Source organism: Bombus bifarius, unplaced genomic scaffold (assembly GCF_011952205.1).
Source record: "Bombus bifarius isolate JDL3187 unplaced genomic scaffold, Bbif_JDL3187 scf7180000007990, whole genome shotgun sequence".
Lineage (NCBI taxonomy): Eukaryota > Metazoa > Arthropoda > Insecta > Hymenoptera > Apidae > Bombus > Bombus bifarius.
Window position 1 is genome coordinate 550,002 of NW_022884371.1, and position 25,751 is coordinate 575,752.

Genomic DNA, 25,751 nt, shown 5'->3' on the forward strand with positions numbered 1-25,751 from the left:
TAAACGTATCGACAACTGTAACTGGTATAAAATCGAGCGTGTACAAACAGTCGATCCATACCCTGCTATCCTCCAGAAGCGTCGTCTCGCGATAGAGCGGCGCGGCGGCGTCTCGATACGTAATCTTATTATTTAAGAGCGGCATGAATAATTACGTACTCGAGACGTATTAAGATACAGCGTTATCGTGAAACGGAGCGACTCGACTGGCCTGGCGATAACGCGATAATCGAGAAAAATAATTCTACCACGGTGACACGAATCTTTTTCCATTCTCCCATCATTATGATCCTTGGCCATTATGATTCCTTGGCGCCCTTAATCCTCGCACGGCGGAGGCTGCTTCAACTTTGACACGTACAATCGTGTCACGCCTATTACGTTCTAATTGTCATTTACATTCACGTGTTATTATTATAAACTAAACAAGACGTTTTTTGTTTTATACTATCTCGTCGAATTACGTACGATCCATTTTGTTCTGTTGAGATAATCACATTTCACAGACTTGGTTTCACGTTTGTACGAAGGTGCATTGTTAAAAAACCCGTTTGCGAAAGAAAGACACTTTCCGGACAACCTAATACATTAACTTTCTTCGTCGATTCGACGTCTAGGGTGTCCCTGAATAATTGCCGCGTATCTGGTGAAACATAACAACGATAATTCTTTGTATTACTCGAAAATCAACCGTTCGACGTTCGTGACGATCGATCGAACCTTCGCTAGTCGACTGTTAATGGAATCGATCTGGTTCGAACGACTAAGTTACAGAAGCTAGACTCTGACTCGACCTTAAAACGTCGCGGTGAAGCGATGCTAGATAGAAGAAGAAGAAAAAGAAGGAAGCTCGAAAGAGAGCCAGAGAGGAGAAGGAGAAGATAGACTGTCTTGCAGACGGTGTGTCTGTATGTGTCACAGGCCGGATCGAGGCTTTGAAACGAGTGGCGATCGATTCGGTTGATCGTGTCGCTGAAAAAGCCGCGGGCAGGCTTTTAAAACGGTACGATCTACATAGGAGAGAAGGAACGGCTGTCTCGGTGTGAATGGCCTGTTCCGAGGCCTGCGTTAGTTAGCAGTCCACTCGGTCGTATAATTTCTCGGCCGAACGTAATTTAACGCACTCCCACTTATATCACGTGATAAGTTCGTTTCCGTGGCTGTTCACGCGCGAACAGGGTGGTTTCGCTTTTAATTGTCGCCCGGTAGATATTATATCGTTCGACGGCGGAAATTAGCGAACGCCACGCACAATCGACGATGCTCGTTTCCGATCGTCGATTAAAAGCAATTGCCTTTCGCTCTAGTGAAAAAAAAGCGATGAAATTCGACAGGCTATTTGAACGAACAGTCCTTTTTCTATAAAATCCTGAAATCCTGTGAAAGGAATATACGACACGATGTCGCGTGATAGTTTTAGTCCAACCGACGAATTGGAATTTTCTAAATTTTCTACTTTTACGCGCATTAGGTTGTCCGAAAAGTTCCTTTCGTTTTATAAGGAAGTAGTAGATGCACAACGCTTTTTGTTTCATATTATTTCATCGAATTACGTTTGATCCATTTTATTCTATTGCTACAAAATGGATGATACGTAAATCCATCAAACAGTATAAAATAAAATATGTTGTGCGTCTATTATTTCATTTATGGAACGAAAGAAACTTTTGGGACAAGCTCATAGACAGAAAGGTATTCGGTTCTGTTATTTTAAGCAAATTAAGCGGAATATCTTTTTGGAGTAATTTCGTACAAACCGAATAGAAATGTCTAATTCGTGAAATATTCCCTAACAGTATCTCTAGTCGCTATTACGAGACTAGTATCACGGATGGTCTAAGACTTTTGTACAATATTGTACGTAATTTATCGAGTAAGCGAGGGAGATTAAGGACTGTGGGAAGCTTTGAAGAGGCAAGGGTGTCGGGCTTCTGAATTCGACTTGTTTTCCTTTGGAATGCGATATGAGAGGGTTTCGTGAGTCAGGTTCCTTGGGGACGTTCGAGCGCACGTGTTTAGAACAATCGTACGAAAACAGCCGATATAATTGACCGATGCTCTGCTTTCTGAGATCGAATCAGCATCGAGATTGTACAATTTTTTTTTTTTTTCGAATTTTTAATCGACAATTTTTTTGCCGGTGTTCTTAAAAACGTTCTAAACCCGGGAATACGTAAAAAATCTTGTTACACGTTGATACTCGGTGAAACCGGATCGAGTTCCATATTTATCGATTCTGTGGAATTGCTTTTGGTTCGAGATACAAAGTGGTGGAACATAAATCGTTTGAAGAAAAATGTCGTAACCTACTTCTCAGTAATCTCGCGAACGCCACGCTAAAGAGTAGATCAAACGAAGCTATCTTCAAAGCTGCAAATCTGTTAATTTAACAGAAAACAGTGTCGCCCCGTGTTTACTGAAAAAAAAGTGTCGAGACGGTTTTGTCGTATAGAAAGCTCTCGCGTCTCGTTAACACCAAAATTATCAGAGTGTCAACATGACCAATTCATAAATTTTCCTAGAAATTTCACAGATTTACAACATTCTTGATAATTTGAATAATTATCCGTAAAGTCTACGTATAGATAATGTCTTACTTCCTCCTTTCAATTAATTCAATTAAGCTTATTTTTACTTGATATTTTAGAGCTGCTAGTTCCAACGATAAAATATGTTGCAACGAGGAAAACAAACGTCGAGCATCGCTCTCGACTAGGAAGAAAAAACTGTCAACAAGAAGCGGACGTAATTTCTCGCTAGAGTTTACATTTTTTGATTCCGTGAAGTTACCGAAAACACGGAGTCCGTGGAAAAAGAGGGAGAGCGCGGCTGCCGGTTGGCTGTCGAACTTTTTCCTCAAGACACATGTACCGCAGTCGAAAACACTTCTGTACTCGAAACCAATGAGCGTCGTTTCCTGCGTTTAGAACGCAAAAACCTCTTTCGCCCAAGAGCCTCGTAAAAAAAGCACAGCGTAACGAGAATTCTGTTGTTGATCTTTTCTCTAAGCAAACTTGCACGTGATAAACGAAAGCGAGTCGATCCTTTGTAACCAAGTTTTCCAAAATTATCTGTGGCCAGAGATATTTAAAGCATCATCGTCATAAATTCCCCGGTATCTTAAATTTCGTTTGACAGCGCCGATTCCATAAATCTTGCGAGCCACGGCGAACGAGAAAACACAAACAAACCGATTCGATTCCTTGCACTTGGCTGTATCTGCTCGTTCGTTCGACAAAAACAAACTCGCCGATTCCCGTTCGTCCCTTGCCTTAATGACAACTCCATAAATCCTGCGATATCTGACTTGCTCGCGCCGGTATTTATTAAAACAGATTAATTTCATACGTTGCTGTAACGACAAGAAAACGTCTATAGTCGATCAATTTCATCTACTCTTGATACTTATGCTCGTCTTTTTCCGTTATTGATAATCAGAGAAACGTAGAGGCAGGATGGCTACTATAAATCTTGCAGGCGAAACATCACAAGAACAATTCACCGAGTATTTCTAATACCAGACTTCCCACCGAGCGAATAAATCAACCAGATCAATTCCACGCGTTTTCATTCAACGTGGACGCTGTGGCTCGGCCAGTGAAACACCCCGCTGAATGAAACCAGTGAATGAACGAGCTACGTAATGCAACTTGGTCGTTGCATCGAACGTTCCACGAATTTACTTCGATCACGGAATCCAAGCTTCGTATGGGAAACAAAGCATCCGATAATCGAAGCTATAGGCGCCTTTGTATCGTAAAATTATCGAGATCGAAACTGCCGGATTAGCGACTGGAGAAGACCTTCCGTTATCGAAACTTATCGATGTTGTTTTTTTTTTTTTTAATGGATATTGACGAGGTTTAAATCGTTTGGTATTTTCTCGATCAAAATGGATAGCTTTGATAATTTAGGTTTGAAGGTGTTGGCCGTGTTTCCATCTACGTTGATTTTTAACGTTGGAAATTTGACATTAAGATTTTAATAATTGACAAATGAGGAATTTCAGGAGTATGTAGGTAAAAGAATCTTTCGTTTATCGGTAAATGACGCTCGGTGTTAGGCTCGCGAAGAAGAGATTACGCGATAATAGTGGTTGCAATAGAGTCGGTGGAGACGATCAGGAAGAGGAGAGATCGCTTTCCGCACGTGCGTACGGCGAGGAGTGACGCGCGCTGCGACGAGTATCTTCATCTATTTCAGTGGATTGCCTTGTCGGAAGTATCACTCGACGACCGCTTCCTATTGTGATAGAACCGTGTCCGTGGATTCGTATCGCTTGATCCTCGCATCGTTACGTTACGTGGTGTGAAACGTTGCCTGGAGATGGACGCTGGCGGAAACGGTGAATAAATCGGAGAAATAGTAGTCGTTAACGAACGAGGGTAGCAAAGTTGCGAAACAATTCCATTTGATAAATTGTTACGGTGAGTTTGTTTCAATTTTCCGCGTGGAATTTGACTTGAAATATTCTTAACGAATCTAAGACATACTTTTAGGGTTTGATTAACGCGTTGACTGCCACGCGTGTTTTCAAAGAAATCTCCGTCAGGCCACGCGTACAGCAGTACCAAGCGTCCTCTGCTAGGTGCTCCCATCGATATTTTAGTAATGCGAATCGCTCAAGCGGAGGTCTTAAGAATGATCTTTCGTTTCATTTGTTCGCAACATTAAATCCACTAGCTGTTGTTGAATATAACGAAGGAAAGTGTGGTATAGAATATTCCGACCAAATGGTTTCTTATGCCACCACAATTAGAAAAGGAATCAAATGGTACGGAAAACTTGGCATTCGATTCTTTCTGCGAATTTCTGTTGTAAACGCTTTGACGGTTTACAAAATTGCAACAAGAAAAAATATAAATATTAGAATATTTAGACGATTATTAGTTGCAAAATTATTAGGGTTGTCCGAAAATGCAAAAAATCCTTGTCTTCGACGGAGTCAGCATAATATCGTCGTTCGGAAAAATGATTCCGGAAGAAGCATTAGAAGCGCGTGTAAACTATGTTATGCAAATAAAAGACGTCGAATGGACCGAACAAAGGCACAAAAGAATTTGAAGAAAACAACAACTTATTGTCCAAATTGTACCGACCAACTTCGACTATGTATAAAATGCTTTAAAGTTTTACATTCTAAATAATTCTTTTAACAAACCATTTTCGTATTTTTATTTTATAACAATTCAACTATTATTACAATTTATTATTATGGAATATCTTTTCAAATACCTACGACGATCCTTCGCAAGTAGTCAAATAAGCGACACCCTAATATGGGTTGCGTGGCCTGAGCAGAAACTTTGCTGACACCGGAATACGAGTGTCGTGGCGGTCAACGTGTTAATACGTGGATCAACGTTTAAAGCGTCAGAGTCTTGTTTAATTTACGAGGAATTAAAAGAGAAAAAAAGAAAAAAAGAAATACTATCGATGAAAGACAATTGGCTAAAACTGCCTACGGGGAAATAGAATTCGCTTGGTTAATCAGTGGCGACAGCGCGCGCCAGTGAAATTTGCATAACAGTGGAACAATCGATGCTGAAGTGGCGGTGAATTCGTTCGAAGGCCAAAACCGTAGAAAGGACAGAGCGGTATGGAAGCGAGAGGCAAACAGGTAATCCGTGGAAGAATGCGCTCGTATTGTGGCCTAATATTTTCGTTGTTCCTCCTCCCTTTGCAGATTTCATTGTCTCTAATTATTACGACAGAAGGATGTTTGCAAACTGGTCGCCTCCTCGTAATTTGCCTCTTGTCCGAAACGAAGCACGTGCCAAGCTTTTCTAGGAAGCGTCCTCCTCGTTCTGCCTCTTTTTTTTCCAAACCTTTCTCGCTCCTCTCTCTCTCTCTTTTTTTTTGGCCACTGCTATTACTGGGACAAAGCTACGAAATTTCTGCATATTCATCGCGTCGATGACGCTCGCGCGCCCACCCTCTTCTCCGGATCCCTTTTATTCGAAATCGAGGGGCAGAGAGATCTGGAACCGGTCGAACCCTTGAACGGTCCATGCATCGTGTACAAGATCGTATACAAGATCAGGCTACACAAGGCCAATATAACGTTTATCAAGAAAACATCGTGGACAAATAAATTCCACCCCCCGGAGATTTCGTCGGCGTTTGAATTTCAATGGACGGCGACAGGTCGATTGGAAAACGCGGCCTCCAGGAAGGATCTCACGAGGCTGTTGAACGTGTCCAATTGAAACGCGACGCGTTTGCCGATCGAAACAGAGGAAATGATCGTTTCGTAAGGCTTTTATCTAACCAGGAGACACGACTGCACCGCGACAGCTGTCAAAACTGTCAGGAGAAGTCGGGGTAGGTTGGCCGGGGCGAGAGGCGCGGCAATGCGCTCCAATAAAATCCGATCAATCAAACACTTCGTCCAATTTATTCGGGCAAATTGTACCCCCGCACGGCGCTGCCAGCGGCGGCAGTGACGATTTTTCCATTTAATCGACCTTTAATTCTCGATACACGGCCCATTGTACCGTCGGACGGAATAAGGGGCGGCAACCCAGAAGCGTGCTAGCACTCGAATCGATCCGAGTCGACAGGGAGAAACGAGACGCGGACAGGGGAAGAGGCGTGTAGAGCGTAGAGAGAGGATCGTTTTCTCCTCGATCTTTGTCTTTCGATCTTTTTGTCTTTCTGGAGTAGGATCTCGACGAAGGCGCGACAGCTGTCATCGGCCGAGGGAGAAGAAGAAGCGGCGGAGTATCGATGGAAAAATTTCCTCGGACGACAAGCCAGACGAGGAGAAGAGGATCCACGCGCAATTTGCCAATTTTATGCACACTTCGCGAATAATGATCGAAAGTAGAACACGTGACCGCGGCACGGCATTGTTCCACGCCTGACAATGGAATCGGATGTTTTGTTGGGGATAATAGAGCGCGTGGCCCACACGCTAATGAAAGGGTTGCACCTTTGAATACATCGGACGCGTATATACGAGACGTATCTAGGGTTCAGCGGTGCTCAGACGTGTCTAGGATACGTGCAACTGTATCGTTTTACAGGAAAATAAGATCCTGCCAGTGTTACTCGTACTTTCTATAACACGGGCACGTAGCTGGTCGAGATAGATTTTCGCTTCGGTTTGAGGAACACTGGCAGCTGCAAGTGATTGAAAGATCATAGCTATTCACCGTGGAAACTGTTAAATAGACGGTAGTTTCGTTATCTTTAACGTTTTCCTCTTTGATTCGTTTCTCTTCCTATAGTTGCTGCTTTCTATTTCTATTATGGCCCAGGGACAAGGCGGTGAGTCATCGGTAGTAAAATCTTTGCTAATATTTTCTCATCTTTATCTCCAGTGACTAGAATAGCACAAGCGAGTAATAGCAAAGGATATTTCCAGCAATTTTTCACGCGCTGTCACCCCGAAAGGAAACAGTTGTAATTGCCTGGCGAGCAAATTGCATTCAGACGGCGAGGAAGGGTTCTGGTACGGCAGGGGTCCGCGAGACAAGTTCGACAGGCGATATGAGCACCCTCGCTTATAACCGCATAGTTGGCTACTAAAACCGAGTCGAGCGGAGGCCAATGTCAGAGTTCGAACGGCGCACTTTAAAACTCGGCTAGAACAATAGGGGCTGCGCGTCCAGGTCTCGAGTAAAAGTGCCACTGCCATTTGCAAGTTCCCGATTGTACGAGCATGGTGTATGTACGTGGCGTGGCGTTCCTATGCGCGCGATAGCTCGGCCCTGCACAATGCTGAATAGAAGAAACCAAAAGTACGATTACCATTCAAACGAGGACACGGAAAACGTTATTCTCAGCAGTTATCTGTCGGCGCGACGATGGCCCGATGACGCTCGGAACCGACGTTCCATCGATTTTACCAACTTCCACGCTGCTGCTGGATTTTTTCGAAATGAAAAACACGATGCTTTTTTCTCGAAGATATTAGGTCGGTGGGACGTGGTTTCCTTTTTCAAATAAAAATTTCATTGCGCTTTCTTTCGAACAATGTGTATTTCATCGAAGAGATTTCTACACGATTCGTTCATTGTCTAGACGGGATAGAAGATATTTCTGAGATTTCTCAAATGTTTAACTTGTATTTCCAACAAGTCACTTTTTTAAACGTAAGTTCGTGAGATTTCATATTCACGATTTAAATGAACGAGAAAGTTTATTTTCCTGATAGATCGTGATGGAACGATCGTCAAGGTTACTTTTTGGAAATTCGATGGACGGTCATCGATGAGAAACGGCTGCAAACAATTCTCCGCTCGTAAAAGCCGATTATTTATTCAAGTCGACGACCACTCGACGTTCCACATTTAGTGTATCCCGTCTGCGCAGCTAGTGAATGACTTCCGTTGCTGTGTGAACGCCATTTCACTTTAATCTGCGTGACACCCGACATCGGCGCATCGGTTTCCATCTCTCCACGCCCAAGAACACGTCCGTCTACTCCAAAATTACATGTCACGCATATTTGCATAACAAATCTCTCGAATTTGATTTACGAACGTAATATCTGCTGTTGCATAATTCCTCTTCTCTGGCGTGTCATAAAAACACGATAGATACTTTCACTTAGCCAAAAATGGACTCTGCACGAGTCAATATGAAGAGAATATGATTCATTAGCTCCTTCGTGTAAATACATATATCGCTTCTCTTATTGGCGAATAGGTCGTGCAGTCCATTGCAGTTTAATTTTACATAAATGGCAGTTTAGCAACGGTACAGGCGCTTTTCAAGTTCACACACTTCGTAAATATTTACCAGCGCCAACAGAAAATTAGCTATTGGCAATCGGCCGGCATTTCTTATGCTACTCTATGTTCCTCTGTGAACGTTTTCTCTACAAATTTCACAAAACGTCTACGGCGATGACTTACGACAAACACTGAGAAAAACCACACTATTTACGAGATGAGTCAACACAAAGCGATAAACTTTTGTCAATTATGTTTTTTATTTCGAACTAAAGAGACGACGCGTGGGCTTTAACAAACTTCTAATCAACTTACACCAATGAATCAATGCAAGAATGTAGAATAAATAACTGGAACACCCACGTACAAGCGTCGTCGACCGATTCAAACACGTACGAATCACATATTCATTACCACTCTTTGAGCCATCTAAAAACGTTCTGCCATCGCGTCGCTCCATATTTATAAAGCTGACAAATTGCGTATTGTGGTCCGGTCTAATGAAAATTTAACGAACTGGCGCGGGAACACCAGAGACAAAGAAGAAGAAGAGGAAGAAGAAGAAGAAGCGAAAGAGGAAGAGGACGTGTCTGCGAGCGATGCTCGCGGAACTCGGGTCTAATTTCGTGTGTAAATATCCAAGACACGCGAGGCGGAAGCGCTTGTGCCTGGTGGGCGTTCTCTAACAAATTTTAGGATGATCGACGAGACTCGTGAAAAACCGCGAACGACTCGATCGTCTCCGAAAGGAAAGCCGCTGTTTGCCACCGAGATTTCCGTGTTTCTTTGGGAAACACGAGGAAACCATCTTGGCTACGGAAGCCGCAAATATTTGCCCGCCGCGTGGAAAACGTACGAACACCGCGTTGCAGGATTTTTTCATGTCGAACTGCCCGAAACGATCGGTGAACCGATCGTTGGCATATTGCGATATTTCTTGGTTTCTCGCGAAATTTTTAATAATACAGCGGAATATTTTACACGCATTGTGATTTGCAGTATTCCTTCTTTTAGGAAATTTTACGATAAGAGACGACGATAGTGGAAGCTTTTTATTATCTTTTTACGAAGTGGAATTGGAAGTTGGAATTGGACAATATTTCCGTGAAATTTTTGCTAACACTCCGGTGCAACATTTTATCTCGATCGTTATTTTCAGTATTTTTCTCTCTCACGGAATTTGCGGTTAGGAAATATCGAACGTAATACTACTAGAAGCTTTTGGCTATTTTTTTTTTTTTTTTTTTTTTAGTAAGATACAGTTCGTTGAAATTGAAAAAATTTTCTGGCTCTCTGCGAAATTTTTGGCAGAATGGTCTATTTTTGAACGTTGTAATAGAAATTCTTTTACTATGCTTCTATTAAACGGAGTTGCAGGTGGAACGTTCTATTATGTTTCACGCATTGTCTGCTGCTTTCTCTCTTCGAAACGTAAACTTGGGACACATAGAACGTAGTAAACGAGTTTCTTTACTACTTTTCTATGAAGTGGATTTAGATGATATACAGTGATAGGCAAGTATCTTATTTCGTTTTATATATTCGCGTATTTCGCAAACTACGCATTAATGAGGCATCAAACGCGAAAGCAGCGGCTCCCTATTGCTGTTCTATCACGCGAGATGAGAAAGTTAAGACACTACGGATCAGCCATTTTACAGCTAACCACATCCACTAGCCAATCGTGTTTTTGCACATGTTTTGAACATTAAGTATATTCTCACCTGTTGTCACTCTATAATTGAGTTGTTATTGCTGACCAATTTTTGCACGAGTGAACGAGCAAAATACGCCACCTGAAATCATTATCTGTCCATTACGCGTTCAAGTACGATATTTTATTTCCTTTATTATTTCTATTTTTCAAACGAAGCGTCTAAGAGAAGTCGATGACGAAACTAAAAGCTACGATTTAATCTTACACACAGGAATATTCCATTTCTACCGATTTGTTGCAAAGACTGGCGTTTCGGTAAAGTAGCTGTTCGACGTATTTTTGCTGACAAAGTGCCTCGGCGAGGAGAACGCGATCGCGTTTCCGCGCTGAAGCTGTGGAAAAATCCGCGGATTTTTAATACCTTTAACAGGATCCCGGGGATCCATTGCCCCTTGCGCACAGGTGCACACATCAAATTAACGTTAAATGGGTTAAACCGCGCTTTTAGATAAGTCGCGATCTAATTTGGGGCAACTCGACATTCCGTCGCTTTCGTATCTGTGATGTGCTGCTGAGATGCTACTGTGATTTATTTTTAAACGAGTTCGCCTATAGGCGCCCAACGCAACACCGAACTGTTTGTCACAATTCCAGTCCGACTGTTCTCGTTCGAAGCGATTAACGTTGCCCCTCGACTTATCGCTTATGTTCGCTGAAACTGGGAATTTTCATAAATGGAAGGAGAATTTACGAGAGAAAAGATGGGACAGAATTGTGTCGCTATTCGAAGAATGCGTGCTCTGATTCAGATACTCTCTTAACCGCTCGAAGCTCACCACTCTGATATATAGGAACGCAGTTCGTCTTTGATTTAGTCAATCGTTTTATCCATTGATCTTTCTGCATTCAAGCTAACATCAGCTACATACGTATTTTACACGAAAGACGAACTGCTTGAAAATCCAGCCGATAATTTCCGTCGTAGTGAATTATTTGATTCTGGAAATATTCAATTAATTATTAAAATTAAGAAATTTTCCGCCCGTAAGTATTAGGTCGTCCGAAAAGTTTCTTTCGTTTTATAAGGAAATAATGGATGCACATTTTCCGTTTTATATTATCTTCTCGAATTACGTTTGTTCTATCAAAATAAAAATCACAACGTTCGACAGATTGGATTTCATGTTTGTATAAAGATGCATCGTTGTAAAAGACGTACCTGTAAAACAAAGACACGCTTCGAACAATCTAATAGTAGTTCGTGTACGCACATTTTTATCGTTAATGGTATTTATCGCTAAAGGCAAATTTAATCATCCTCTGTGGTAAATGGAACAAAAATTTACGAGACAAGCAATTGGATACTAATGTATACACAAATCGCGATTAAAAATACAAGATACAATTCGACAGAAAGCGGTACATCTTTTTACGAACTCATCGACGATAGGCACGCAATAGTACGACATTTACGCAACGAGCAGAGACACGCAACGTTCAATGTCGAAATGTTGGTCGGATTCGAAGAAGCTTACATTTATACACAAAACGGGTCACCTAATTCAATCGAAACCGATATCACTTCGCTTGCACCTGCAACATCCAAGATATTCCATCGGAACACGCAAACCGGCACGTGTTTGATTCTCGTGAAAGAAAAAAATTTCACGACCGATTCAGAAGCATCCGCGGCCAAACCTCTGTAAACGTTCGTTCTAATTTCGCTGGAAACACCGGGAAGCGTTCGAATTCCAGGTTGGGTCGTAATCGAAGAGGCGTCACAGTCGTCGATTTCGAGCGATCCGACCGCGAGATATCCGTCCAATTTCGCGGACCAGCGACGTAATTCGAACTAGAGAGAACGAATGGCTTGGCTGTACGTTCGTTTGGACAGCGAGCGTCACGAGAGACGTCGAAATGGAACACCGATCCGGACGTGGGTGCGAAAGGTCGACGCGCCGCACGAAGAACGTGCCGAATCCGTACGTACACGACGACGTCGACGACCAGCGGTATAACCCTAGAAATGCAGCTGGAGAAAGAGGAACGAAAGGGCGTCGCGACGACCACGACGACGACGCAGAGCCGCGTGTCCCTGGCTGACAGAGAAATTACATAGCTACGTGGTGTTACGTGCGCTGTAAGCGATACTCGCGTGGTGTGTCGCGCCGGTAGAATGCGAAACAGGCGTGGAACCGTGCAGCGATCGTCTAACGGGCCCTGTGAAACGAGAAACACTCGTCGATTCAACGATCCACGACTCGAGCTCACGTAGCGCAATTAAACTGTTAACTGGGGACAGACGTATTAACTCGTCGCTTTCGTGCGATTTCTGTACGTTTTAATGAGTCGTTTTGGTTTTGTGGCGAAAATAAATTAGAAGAATGGAAGGATCGATTATTGGCACGCTGATTGGTGGAGAGTTTCGGGATGGTTTGTTGGGCCGTAGATTTTTAGTCAAAGCAATTAACGTCGATGGATTTCATCGAAACGATTTGACTGTTTCGACAGTGGCGTGATATAATTGGAGGATGTAGGGTTCTAACGAGTCTGAACTCGAAGGCAGCAAACGTTCTTCTTTCTTTGACCCTTTGCTGGAAAAAATGAACGACGCGAGAGCCGAAGCTAGAAAGGTTCGACGACCAAGTTCGCGTAAACTGTTTTGTCTGACCACGTGCGGAAACAAACAGTTTCTACAGAGAAACAAAGGCAGTTTCTTACTTCGGAACCAACGAAGACAACTGCCTATTAATTTCTCTCGTGTCAGAGTTAAAACTTCACGACAAGTTAAAGCCACTTCAACATCGCTAACAAATTAATCATCGAGCAACGCAAGTCGTTCCGAACGCAGGCTCTTTAAAAGGACAAGTAAACGTTCTTTCAACGAATTCAGCGACTTGAACGAGACTGACACGACAGGATCGTAATATCAAGCTGACAATTAGCACGGCAAACCTGATACCCTTGGGTGTGCCGCGAGCCTCCAGTTCGAGGATAACTTCAAACGCAAAAAGTATGTTAAAAACAACGAAGGTTCGAACGAAGTCGGCTGTCTCGCGCGGATAATTAATTAACCGATCGGTGTTGCTATCAGCACGCGACTCGTTTTTCTACGCGAGCAACCGAGTGCAGCAGCAGAGTCCTCGATGTATCAACGGGACAAACGGCAAAGCACTCGCTTTACGAGCTTTTTCTCTCTTTCGCGGTGGTTCACGCGGTCGGACCAGCGATTACTTATCGGCAGAAGAGACACCGGGTGCCCAAAGCGACGTCCACGACGGTAGACCGGGCCGTTTATTCATGGATCAGGAGCCACGTGGACGGATAATTCGTCGCTACGGTCAGCTCGAGACTCGGACGTGTGACTTGTTCTCTGCTCTCGTGTCTTGCCTTGAAACCAGTCTCGTGTGCATGCCAAGCGGATTCAGTTAAATATTGCACGCGAACCCGTCGCGAGTCCGTTAAACGTACGTGTTGATGAATTCTCTGTCGTGGAAACGTTTCCAGTATACGACTGTCGATGCTTTGCATCGTTATGCCTGCTTCACCGTGACCAGAATTGTTTCCCAACGTTTCTTAATTACTCATGTGAGTAATTTAGTATGACGTCGGCTGATCGATCAATGATTCGCCAGACGAATACGTGAGTTTGTGTATACGTGTAATATATTGGTATATATACAGGTATACATATACATATACATATACATATACGTACATGTATATGTACTACAGGAAAGTGTCGATGTGTTGGTCGACCTGCTGAAGAAGCTAACTACGATGCTTATAATTCCTTCTGGTCACGGCTTATACCCGGAAGCCTTGAATAGTCTTTCGTCACTGTGAATCCATATATGAATTTCGAAAAATTGTTTACCACGCGCTGTGCACGCCCACCTATGCATCCAGCGTTGTTTTTATTTCGCCTTGCGTTTAGAGATAGAAGACAAAGGCAGGTTGCATTCCGTATTCGACGAACGTGCAATTTATCGAATTCACCTTAAGAAGATCATTGATTTTTTAAACAGGAAGACTAAAATTTCTTATTTTTTGAACGTTCGTAGTATCTTAACGATATGAATAATGAAGTTACCGAAATGTACTTTCAAGTGCGGTCGACATACATCTTACATTTATATGAAAAGCGAATGCAACGCTTTGTGCATTGAACGTGTTAACAACGTAGAGTCAATCCATTAAATTCATAAATTCTCTCTGCTACTAAATTCCTCTAATACTGCTCTCATGCTACTCTCATAATTGTTCTCGTTTATCCACGCTGATGCTTACAAATAGCTGCGAGCAGATCACAAGTAGACAATAGTATACAGCGAGGCAAGAACACAGTCGCAAGCAGACCGTTTGATGTATCGTTTCCTGGCCAGTGTTCGCTGCTCATTGCTCACGAAAGTGTCCAAGTGTCCACACTGCCAACGACCACGATCTGTTAGCGGATTACCCGCACCAGTGTGAACATACCATTATGTCTATTCGTAGCAGAAGATTATACTTAGTCGATATCGTAGTAACGATACCATCTCGCCGTTTAATTGCAGCCTGAGCTGCGTGCTCGCTAGTCTTGCGATGATCCAAACGTTCCAGGCGGGTGAAATTGATGGCGGGAAATTATGGAAATACGATACGCGATAATCAAAGAGTCAAACACGATGGAGAATGAAAAAGAAGAAGAGGAAGAGACTGTTAGACACTCGTGAGGCAGTCTCGCGAAACTCGTAATAATAGAGCGCGAAATCGTAGTGGCGCGCGACGGTAACAGCGCGAGTACAAGTTTCAGCTGTCTACAGACGACTAGTAGAAGAGTAACACGGCACGTGGCACCCGCAACGTAAGCTATTCTTGGCTTGGATTTCTGCAGTGCAGCTTCTTTTTGGTAGAGGAACAAAAGGCTGGCTGCCGGTGACCACGCGGACCAAGTGCAACCAAGTTCTATCAAGTCACTAGGAAAACGATCTTTCTAGCAGCGTACAAAGCTTATTTACTTTTTAGTCAGAGTAGCGAGAGTAACTTCTAGCGAAAATATTTGTAACTTTGAAAGTAAGTCTTCATCGATACTTTTACGTATCAGCTTTTCTCTTCGCGATGGTGTCCATGTGGAATCGATTCTCTCATCGCGTGTTTCGCCTGTTTATTCACACCCTGTACACACTTCACGAGAAGGGAATTTGCCAACGACACGATGTTACAGATTTTACGAAATATTTTTCTTATCACGAAAATGTACTGTGTATTTGATAAAGCGGTAAATTTTTCTCGAATTGCATCATTAACTTCTCGAACAATTTAATACGAATATACAAGTAACCGATGTGAAAATGATCTCGGGGTAGCGAGAATACCGACGATAGTTGGAACAAATATTAGTAATTCGTTAAAATTAAATTAAAAAATGAAACTCGTCCGGCAGAGACTTTCTCGCAGTATATTTTCGTATAAATCGATGAATGGTCCGTGAGTCTTGATGATGTTTGCCTAAGAGTACACCGAAATATACCGAAATAGAAGCGATGAAAAGGGTAGAGTTACTGAAGATGATTTATACCTCGTACTCGGTTCGAAGCATAGGAATACTGGACACGTAGCTTGTATTATTCATAGACGATCGTCTGGTCGCGACTGTTCAAGGCCAAAGGTTGAAATTAACCGTATGGCAGCGAGATCGAGGGATTATGCGAACTAGCGATTGTATCACGTCTGAGGCAAGAGAGGTGCACCAAACAGTGAGATTGTATTCTGGAGCTTGTCGCGCACGCAAAAGGTGTGTCGAGAATAATCCAAGGCAGAAATTGGCTGCGGCCGTTAAATTGCGCGGTCGCGCGAAATGACCAACATTTTAGCGGTCGTTTCTCTTCTTGGATCGATTACCCTAGCAAATGTTCGGACGCTTGATAAACGAGCGTGACTAAAACTGTTCTTAAACGACACCTACAACCCTGTGTACGAGAATTACGACGGTTCAGTCCCGTTCAAAACCTGACGATTAACCCACATTGTCACGAAGATTATTAGTCGAGTAGAATTTTGCATTTATATATCGATAAGTATTGAATCTTAATAAAAAATTATATCAATAAAGACATAAATGTACGACGAAAGGAATTTGCAGAAATTATGGACGATGGTAAATTAAGATCTTATTATTGTGGAATTTTTACGATCTCGTCTCGTTAGAAACGTTGAAATCTTCTAAAATTAATCGGAGTAGTAACAGTGGTCAAAGTGTTAAAAATCTGACACGCGTAAAGCGGATAAGAATACGAATGATACGAATCGCGTGAGATTTTTATATTTTCCCTATACTCCAAAATTACAAACTAGTCAATGATTCTTCCGATAATATTTGTCAATGACTCGTGCGATAATTTCGTAATAATTTTTCAACCAACAAGTATTTGAGTATATTAAAGAAATAATAAAAAGGATAGTTCGGAAAATATGGAAAGAAGTTAAAGTGATTAAGAGATCAAACAGGGACGGGACCTTTCTATTTTTTTTTTCAAGCGCAACTCGCTTCTTTTGAATGTCGTATGGGTTCTTAAACGTCCAGGAAAAATACGAGGGGGCGCTACAACAACAGAGGCCGTAAGATGCAGACTGAAAGAGCCTAAGGTAAGGCTCGTAACCCTGGATCGTGACTTCGATCGAGTTCTGGTCATTACCCTTCGAGTTCCAGTCGAAATGCATACGCGCCACTCAGGGATTACCGGGTACATGTACCTCTTGGTATATCGAATCATCCTTAGTGCGTGGATTCATAATTCTACGAGAATTTATTACCACCCCGTAGACCGAGATATATCCTCCTTTTAACTTTGAAACGATTCTTCTCTTTCCATTCTACCTCTTCGTCCACCTCTCTCGATTGCCTTTCCCGGCCGAGGGCGGAAGTTGGAGCAAAATCGGTGCACGGAGGTGGTGGGAGCTAATTGTTCCTCGAAGACGTGTTCGAGTGGCGAATAAAAGTTTATCGCGGCCAATTAAGCTCTGGCTGCGATGGATGAGCCATTCTAGCAACGATACCATCGCGCGCAAATTTCCGAACGGGTTTCATAGAATTGAAACGAAACTTTTATCTTCCATTCAATTTTTACTAGCTTTTAATCCTGTGATCGTAGAAATTTTTGATTAAGCAAAACTATTGAGATGGCAACTATGTGATTGCGGCTTTTGTCATCAGGTGGTAACGACAAAATCCGCAACCACTTGGTTGCCAACCCAATTTTTGTTATAAAAAGTACTTAATTGTAATATAAAACTATTCTGCAATTCTTTGGCGTGTACAAGGATTACGAAACGAAGAAATCGATGATAAATGATACTAGAAGCGTAGAGATAAATGACATGCAAGAATGATTTCGTTTAAAGAGCAATGGAACTAAAAAACCATCGATTAGTTGTTTATCTTTGTTTCTGCTTCCGACGAAAAGTTTATCCTCAAAGTGGAACAATTTTTATCTCCGCCGTTTAATGCACTGTTTTTCAGTGAAATTTGCTTACACGACCGGAAATAGCTTATTCCCTGTCCGCTGCTTGTTTTCCCACTTGCCGCGACGACGACGACGACGACGACGACGACGACGACGACGACGGACGTCTCGCGAAAGAACGCGATAAAAGGACCCTTCGGAGGAGGTAAAAAAAAAAGGACCATAAGGAAAAAAATAGGGTGGCTGGAAGGCGGTGAAATACGACAGACAAATTGGTTGGTTGCTTTAGACGGCCACAGTTGGATACAGATATTCATAGCCACTTGACCCGAATGCTCGGGCAAAAGCAGCGAAGCGGGGGAGGGAGAAGCCTAATAAAACATAAAATACGGGGTGTAAGCTGCATTTCATTACTGCGAGCTGACTGCACGGGGGTGCATTTTCTCCCGGTTCGAATTGATACGTCTTCCTTCGCGCACATCGTTCCTCTCTATTGACCATTTCCTTTTTCCCTTTCCCGGCCAGTAGATCGATCGTGATCGCGTTGCAACTCGAAACACGACCAGAGAGATATCCCGGGGAAAATTCGTCTGGACGATTTATCGCGGGAAAATTCATCGTGGCCGTTCTTTACTTTCGCGTTATTTCTTTTTTCCTTTTTTTTTTCCACGGATGAAAAGTGGAACGGTTAAAATAAGGATGCATTTTATAGCGAGCACACAGTTTCTTTCAACCACACTGGAGTACACCGTATCCTCTGCTCGGTTTTGTTTCACTTCACGTTAGCTATTATTTCTTTCGAAAATATCGTAGCTTTTTGTCGTTTAATTTTTCACGTGAAGAAATTACTACGGTGTAGGGTCGAGAAGATTGTGTATAAAATTGTGTAGCTTCATAGCTGATACTGAAACTATCCTTTTACGTATTTTGTCTTTGCATTTAGTTGCAACATACAGCTACTTTCGGTAAAATTAATGTTTCCATAGAAGCGTGATTATCATCGTCGCGTCATTTTCATTGTGATCACCTAATCCTGGTATATTTATCGTAACATACAAGTTCGATAATCCCAGCGTCAAACAAGAACATCGAAATCCCATCAAATTTATAAGAGAGACAATGTCTGTTTTATAAAAACCTGTTAGTAACGAATCGGCCGAAATTTTCTACACTTCGTTACACAGTTGCAAAACCACGGCCTGATATCGGCGTCTCTTTTTACCCGAGTTGCGAGACGAAGAACGGCACCGGTGCAGATTCCACGAGAAAAACTTGAGAAACGATCGCGAGGTAGCGACCTGCGGAGGTTTCGGCTCGATCGATTGGCCACGGGGGCGAATTTCAACGTTGCGGAGGAAATGTACGACGTTGTTTCCTCTTCGTCGAGGAAAGAACGATCGTTAGTAACCGTGAAAGGGGAAGGTAGGAGTGGAAACTGGCGCGCGAGCACGGACGAAACTTTCGAATAAATCAGCGGCGATCACGGCCGGGTTTAATCGAACGTACAACCGAAAAGGAAAGAGAGAGAGAGGGGCCGCGCAGGTAATTAATTGGTACGAGTTTAAAGGCGAGCTACGATTAAGTAAACGCGATATTATCTTGTCGCGAAGAATTATAGCACCGCAACGGCTGATAATATGCGCGGTATTTAATTAACGTGGCGATAACTTGGCCACTTCGATACGTTTCGTGCCAGTTCGACCGTGAATATTAATTTTCTCAATTTTTTTCGTCTTCTACCCTTTAGTCTGCCCTCGCATCGTCCGAATAAGGGTTGCCAGGATGTGCAACGTGGTCGGTGGAACGTAGAAAAATTCGGTGTCGTTCTTTCGAAAGAAATTAAACGAGCGTCCTTGGTCGGGAGGACACTCTTTCTCTTTCTCGAAACGCGGCTGTAATTTCATAAAGAGCTTCGGCGAACGATCCGGCGTTCCCTTGACTCGTGTTTTCGTGGAAGACGCAAAGGCCGCTCTCGTTAATGAAATCCGTCTCTTCGTCGAGCCATCACTCGACTCCACGTTGTGACGCAAGAAACACGTATAACGTAGAAAGATGGGAATTGAAAATTAGAAAATTGTGGTCCAGCAAAATAAATATATATAAATAAATAAATATACCAATTTATCGTATTATCGCGCCTCTTCTTTACGGAGAAGCAAGAACGAAATTTGTTCGAGGAAGAAAGAAGACCGGCTAACTTTAGCTGTTTTATATGGAAAGTCAGGGACAAGAGAATGCACGCGTGCACACGGCAGTGGTTGACAAGAGAGAGACGTAGTAGGTTCTCTTGAACGTGAACCGACGACGTGCTCTTAGGATCCGGACAGTGAGCGATGAGAATGGAGCTTTGGAGAAACGAAAGGCTGTCTCGCGTGCACGCAGACTTGAAAGAATATAAGCGAGGCAAAGCAAACGTTATCAAAGACACTAATTCAAAATCACTCACGTATGCAGCAAACCGCGGACCGTGGCTACGCGTGGTTTTTCCGACCTGATTGAGCGACTGACAAGCACGAGCGAACAAGACGCGAACGTGCGAGCTTAGAGAACAGGTGCGAAGGCAAAGTGAATGAGAACGAGTCACGGCGCAAACGGTGAAAAAACAGTGTCCGTGTTTTTCAACGGCGTTTCAGAAGTGGCCTGACACCCAGCATCGCGCTTCCTGCTTCACAGTTCGATCGAATATTCAAGCCTGGTACTTTAACTAACAAGAGAACGACCGCTTCCGTAAAGCGGCCAGCGCTTCGTATGCAGAACTCGCGTTTTGCATACGACTAGCCTAGGGATGGGTGGCTTCGGCAAACCTAACGATCGATTCTTCCATGTGAACACATGGGATAGACCCGCGATTCATTTACGCCAAGTGGTCGCGATGAGAGAGAAATTCGTGACGGAATCAACGCCAGGATTGCACGACTATGTTTCTGTCTGCGAAACGTCTTTCTTGCATCGAGTACACGCTTGTTCAAAAGTGTTAGTCTCGTATTCCATCGATCAAGTCGGATCGAAAGTTTTCTACTCGTATGAAAATTGGAAAAAATGATTGATGAATTATCCAGCGATAGATAAAGCATTCAATTATACGTGCGACTTTATATAACGAAGAGAGTACACGCTACTAAATATATTAACGATTTTATTAAAAGATGCAGCCACTTTGACACTCACAATCCACGCCAAATACCCAAGTTTTATTAAAAATGAGAGGTAGAACTTTTCAGCGGTGGTTTCACACAGAACCTATGAAAGTAAGTGGAAAAAGGAAATGAGAATACACAAGTCACTTGTAATGAATTTCAAAGAAATTTATAATGGAAAAGATCGAGACATCGTTAGCGATCGTAGAATTTTCATATGATTTTTCTAATTCAGTTGAAATTTGGAAGAAGCTTTACGAACGTCGATAGACAATTTGTTATTCTATGAACGATATTGACCAACTCCAAAACTGGGAAACAGAGAAAATTTGCAAGTATCATTTTTCAAAATTTATCTCGAGATCTATATGGCTCTGTAGTAGCTTTATGGGGCTTTATAGGCCGTTTCAAAGGGTTGGACATAAATACTAAACTGACGGAAGTGTTCGAAAATTAAACATTAAACAGAGTACCTGGGTAACGAAACTGAGAAATATGTACAAGAGACAGCGAGTCAGTTATTCTGCCTCCTGACAGACTTGGTATATTAATCGAACGCTTCTGTCCTTATTGAGCACTGATTCATGGCGACAAACCAATTTACACGCTACAATTATAAGAAATTACACGGCGACTGGTACCGGACACCGCCTACGATCCAGAGAACGGATTATTTCGTTGGTCGAGACTCGATATAATTAATGGCGCCTCGAATCGTTGTCGATTGCTCGATGCATTCGCGTTAACGCTCGTTATTGAGCAACCCGTTCGTAGCAACGATAGACGTACAGCGCAATAGAGATAGATAGATAGATGGATGGATAATTGGTGCGTGGATTTTCGCACCGTGTCGAAATCGAAAATGAGAAAGCCAGCAGGGAATTATCGAGTTAACGAGTGACACTTTATCGTCGAGATATTTTAACGTAGTCAAAAGTGGCGTTAGATGCTAATATATCGCGAGGGTTACATTGACGATTATAAATGAGTATTTGAAGTAGTGCCGGTGTATTCAATAAGGCAAAATCTATGTGAAAGAGGAAAGAGTCCGCGTAAGGCTGGCAGAAGTACCGTGAGAGCATCGTAATTGAGCAATGCAACGGTCTGAACGAACAAATTGGTTGTTCGATTTCCTAACTCGCATGAAGTATCGTTATTATGCTCGATAATTTGATGCGTTTCATCCCATCGGTATTGATGCATCCTGAATCGTTTCGATCACAGGTTTAATAACGTTTATAATTTACCCATACAGCGATTCGCACAGAATCTATGAAAGTAAGTGGAGAAAGGAAATGAGAACGAATATTGGCATACACCTTTATAAGTCAGGTGTAATGAATTTCAAAGAAATTTATAATGGAAAAAATCGAGACATCGTTAACGATCGTTACGAATAATAGAATATTCGTGTGATTTTTATAATTGAGTTGAAATTTGGAAGAAGCGTGACGAACGTTGATAGACAATTTGTTATTGCACGAATAACTGTACTCCGAAAGCTCTTGAATTCTACAACCGACAGTTTTCATCATCTGAAATAATGAAATTAATGAACCATTGGAAAAATACATTCAATTACGTGTCAATTGTTTTGACCATATATTCGATGCTTTTTAGAAGCTACATTTTTATCAAATTTTATTCGAAAGAAACTAAATGAATTCCAGAGACAGAATTGTGGATAGCAATTTACCTTTCCAGGGAAAGCGTTATGATTTCTTAGCAGATACGTAACTTCCTGTGCCTGTAGAGCACGAAAGCGTTTATGTTTATCAGAAATATCGGTAATTAGGTTGCGTTTCCCCCTGTATAGGGGCCGATGCAACGATTCGAAGACAACACGAGGCCCAACCCCTGCTTGGCTCGCGGCAGTCGTTCTCCAAGGCATCTCTTATTAAATCTCGGCATGAAATTATTATTAAGCGTGCACTATCGTGGCGTCGACGATCCTTCCAGGCACATGCTTCGCCTTTATTCGGGGCTAACGTCTAGGGAAAATATTATCCAACTCAGTGCTCTGTATGCACGCGCGCCGTGCCCTGGAATACTCCCTCGAATTCAGATTCATCTATTCAGATTAATCCCCCTGCTCCCTCTGCGGATATAAATTCCAAGCCTGCCCTTTTCATTTTCCGTAATCTTCCCCGATACGATTAACGTTACGTAAACTTTCCCCTCCTTGATGCATTTTTTTATCACGTTGCAGGCGTTACGTTCTCGTCCTTTATCTTCCGATAGGTAACGATTTTCTGTATCCACGTTCGACACTGATGTATGTGAAAGAGAAAGAGAAAAATACGACGAGTAGAATTTTGTTGATTGTTTTATTTCCGTGTTGGTTAGCGATTAGAAGGATGTACCATAATGTAACATGGTTAGAGAAAGGAACAATCCATTTGGTTCGGAGATATATGTAATCCTTTTAGAAATATATATAATTTATTTTTCGTGCTCACAGTCCGAAAAAAGAACTTGGCTTAGCTGTATATTTCTGACTCCCACTCATTGCCATGCAACTCTTAGAGCATCCATCACCTCCAAACATCCACACCCATTCACATTCCCATCCCAAACATACAAGTCCTCTCGTATATCTAATAATACAGGTTATATATATGTGTATAATTCTATACATCAGGTTGTCCCAAAAATTTCGGTCGTTTCACGAGGAAATAGCACGTCATCTTTTGTTCTATATTATTGGGTTGGCAACTAAATGATTTTATCATTATCGCTTAATAACAAAATCCGCAATCACTTAGTTGCCAACTCAGTATTTTATTTTCTTTAGAAAACGAGAGAAATTTTTGCGACAACCTAATATATATGTATATCTTTTTGGCAATAATTAGATGATAGATCCATGACACTCTGCACTATCAAACTAATACATAATTGTCATATTAAAACATTGTGTAAATAATTTATCAACTGTATCTAAGAGAGCCACATTTTCGGAGCTAAGGGTTGTATTCGATTATGTCGTATTAAAATGCTGCCATTTAATCATAAAGTAACATTAAAATCAGAATATCAACAAAGCCGTACCAATCGCCTCTTTTTCCTCTCATGTCCATGTACTTTCGGCTTTGTACAAAAATCCAGAGAAGAGCAAAAGCTCGCGTTTGTATGGAAAATAAATTCACAGCATACCTGGTGCCTTTGTCACAAAAAAACATAATTTATTTCATCGTGCCGGATAAAAATTCGCAGCTCGTCAACAGAATCACGAAGCTTTTCATTTAACATTCCTTGTGCAAGAAACCCTCGGTGAGGAGGGAGCGAGGCTTCGTTCGATTAGACAGCGAAATCGTTTTCAACAGGATCGCTCGGAACTTGCCAGGCGTTTCGAAGATATTGATTTCGGCCGCGATTCGGAGCCACGGTGCTCCACAAACCTGGAGGCGAACGTTCGAGGGATAAATCCCTCGGGAGAGCGCGGTAGAAAACGTGAGAAATCGCAAGTGAGGGTAGCCGACGAGCTTATCCGCTATCTTGTCGGTTATTGAAAATCGGGTTGCTCGTCTCTGCTAGTCCAACCGGCAACCGGGGACAAAGTGTCGTCGAATCGGACTGCAGATAGCGGGACAATATGCGAGCATCAAGCAGGAGTGCGGATAAAGAGGGGAAAAAATGGAAAGGGAGATTACTCGCGAGGGAATAATCAAGTAACAGCGTTAGCCCACCAATTTTCATGGATTTTAATGCAACGCAGGAAATTTTGTTACACAGGGGAATCCCACTTATCTGGATAACTTCATTTTTCCCAACGAAATTTTAGTCGTTGATTGAACGAATTCTTGTTGATTGCACGTGCATTTAGTAGACGAACAAATTTCTATCTAGGCGTTGATCTTTTACCGGCGTTCGTAAAAACCTGAATATGCATAAATATTCACGGTCTAATTAGTATTCGCTAATTACTATGTGCATAATATAGTACTACAATATACGTAATGATCTAATCTACTTCCTCTTACCATTCTAACGAGAAAATTAGTCAAACAACAGGCTTTTTCCTACAAAAAATTGCTAAAAGCAATGGAACAACGAGACGAACGAAACCGATGCATTGTGACTGTTATATGGCGAATCAACGCGTTAAGATGAATATCCCACTAATCATCCGAGTCAGAATACATTAGAAACCATCAACTATCAATTTGCTCGCATAATAGAATATCTAAAAGGTGGCACCTGTAGGTGTTTACGATTCTCGTGGGTTCAGGCTCGAGTACGTTCGTCGTGCTTTCTTCGTAACGATTTTCGTTCGTGGATTTCGGAACCGGGAGTGAAGGAGGCCTGAATCGTTAGACCATCGGAAAGTGTTCAACTTGGGAGGAAGGTGGGCATGAGTGGGTGGTAGAGAGTACGGGCGAGTGATTTAAACCGTCCATTGTGCGCAGGACTAAGGAATATCCGTAGTTCTAGCGGTATCTCAATTATAAGAGGTATCTAGCCTCGTCTTGAACGTTCGCCTATAATTATCCGACCTCGTCGAGTATCTCGGGGGAAGTCGAAGAACTTGAACCTATCGCAATAAACAACGGTTATAAAAAGACGGCGCGGCGCGGCGCGTTCCTCTCGCGACGCGAGAGACGCGAGATAGCTGGAAAGGGAATATCGCAGACGTACTACTCCCGTCGGCGTGCGAGTACACGCCTCCTAAATTTCCTTATCAGAGCCCACGCGTTTAAAGGAGGGAACGATACACGAGTTGGAGAACCATTCTAACATAAATCATACGAAGATCGATAGAAGCGAACGTGGCGAAACAACCGTATTCATGTGCAGTGGCGAACAAAAGTATCGTTACAGATCAGCTGTT

At 42.5% G+C, this 25,751-nt stretch overlaps 2 protein-coding genes across 6 annotated transcripts in view; one reads left to right on the plus strand and one right to left on the minus strand.

Moving 5' to 3' along the window:
- LOC117205321 (very-long-chain enoyl-CoA reductase) overlaps positions 1 to 25,751 on the minus strand; it is a 146,831-nt gene that overhangs the window by 99,991 nt on the left and 21,089 nt on the right. The window lies entirely within an intron of this gene.
- Positions 1 to 25,751, plus strand: part of LOC117205320 (facilitated trehalose transporter Tret1-2 homolog) — a 121,983-nt gene that overhangs the window by 78,252 nt on the left and 17,980 nt on the right. The window lies entirely within an intron of this gene.